A 1,814-nucleotide genomic window follows, 5' to 3' on the forward strand; every position below is an offset into this window, starting at 1 on the left:
CGCCCAACGACGTACCCCCTCCGTTCGGTGCATCCGCGTCATCACGCGTGCCATCCAAGTGTCTCAATCAACTTGCTGCCCAAGACATTACTTTCGTTTGTCCAGGTGGAGCCGGTGAGCTCTGTTTTCAACCCTAACGCGCGGTTCAACTTACGTAACCATTGTTACATTTACAAATTATAGCAAGATTTGTAGATATGGTTTGTGCGACTATACATACGAGAGCGAATAAGTATAGCAAACAGCTTGTCAAATGTCATGACCGAATGAATAATAACTCCTACTATCCAGGCTGCTTCACGTGTCGACGTACGTATCCAATTTATTTATACACCAAACTCAAACAATCATATCCATGACTCGACTTTTTACATATAAAAATGCGTGTGCTCCCTATGCCAGTAGAACAATAATCTTGTAGCGGATCGGACAAACAATATATAGTTAAGAATCACAACATAGCTAGTAGACAAAGCTTGTACACTTTTTTCTGTTGACAAATCCATCACCCAATTCAAAGAATCACGTTTGACAACGAGCGATTTTAGCACTGAGGTAGGTCCAATGGCGGCGGCGGCACTGATGTCTCCGCCGTCGGTCCGTCCTGAACCTCGAACACCATTGCCAGCCCCAGATCAAGGTGGGCGTCGAAGTGGCAGTGCATGAACCACATCCCTGCAAAATAATAGATACAATTTATTTGATCCTTATTACTCCAGTTATTAGTACATTTCAATCGATGCAAATAAATAATTATGATTTATGAAAAATGTACAGTACAGATTCTTTACCAGGGTTGTTTGCGACGAAGCGGATGACGGCCCAGCCGCCGGTGGGGACGGCGACGGTGTTGCGCTCCTGCGGGTTGACGAGGTTGAACTGCGGCGCCGTCGCGGCCTCGTCGTAGTTGCCGAAGCCCTGGGCGAGCACGAAGAAGTTGAAGCCGTGGAGGTGCATGGGGTGGCTCTCCTTGGCAATCAGCCGCGTGTTCTGCAGCACCATCTCCACCGTCTCGTTGTACCGCAGCGTCCTCACCTTGGTGGACTTGGTCGTGTACTTGAGCGTGTCGATTGTCGCTGGCTTCCGCGGTGTAGTCGAAGATGACCGGCGGCCAGGTCGGGGAAGTCGCGGGTGTAGACGCCGGCCGACGCGGCGTCCCCGTAGTAGTGCGCCTGGAGCATGGAGACGGCGTCGGGGAGAAGGAAGGACGCGTTGTTCATGCTCGCCGAGAAGATGCGGGGACGCGTCCCCGTAGTGTTGCACAGCGTCTGCTTTGGCTGGCAGTCGCCGTTGCCGAGCCCGACGGTGACGAACATGCGGGTGTCCACGGACAGCGGCACCGTCGGTTTGCCGGGGAGCACCAGCGCCGTCAGGTTGGAGAGGAACCGGAAGGCCGTGTCCGTGTCGTTGTACTCCGTCCGCGGCGGCAGCTGCGGCTTCTCCTCCCCAGCCGAGCCAGCGTACTCGACGATGGCCGTGCCGTTGGTCATGCTGAATGGCGGCCCCTGCGGGATGGCGCTGTCGTACGGGGATGCCGCCATGTAGTAGCGCCCGACGGCGGCGCCCGCGACCATGAGCGCGTCCACGGTCTGCCCGGGCGCGATCACCACCACGTCGGTCTCGTACGGCGTGGTGTAGGCGGCGTCCGCGCCGACGACGGTGAAGGTGTGGTTCGCCACCTTGAAGAACATGGGCGTGTTGAGCGCGGCGTTGATGATCCGGAGCAGGTACGTCTCGTTGCTCCGCACCCGGAACTTGTAAGTCTCTGCACGCGCGTATATATACACAAATAAACATCAGCTTCAGACATCAGT

General features: G+C 55.2%; 1 pseudogene; it reads right to left on the reverse strand.

The window, feature by feature from the left end:
• Positions 1 to 219: 219 nt before the first annotated feature.
• The window catches only part of LOC136481453 (laccase-25-like), a 4,021-nt pseudogene continuing 2,426 nt past the window's right edge, over positions 220 to 1,814 (reverse strand).

This window comes from Miscanthus floridulus, chromosome 9 (genome assembly GCF_019320115.1).
Source record: "Miscanthus floridulus cultivar M001 chromosome 9, ASM1932011v1, whole genome shotgun sequence".
NCBI lineage: Eukaryota > Viridiplantae > Streptophyta > Magnoliopsida > Poales > Poaceae > Miscanthus > Miscanthus floridulus.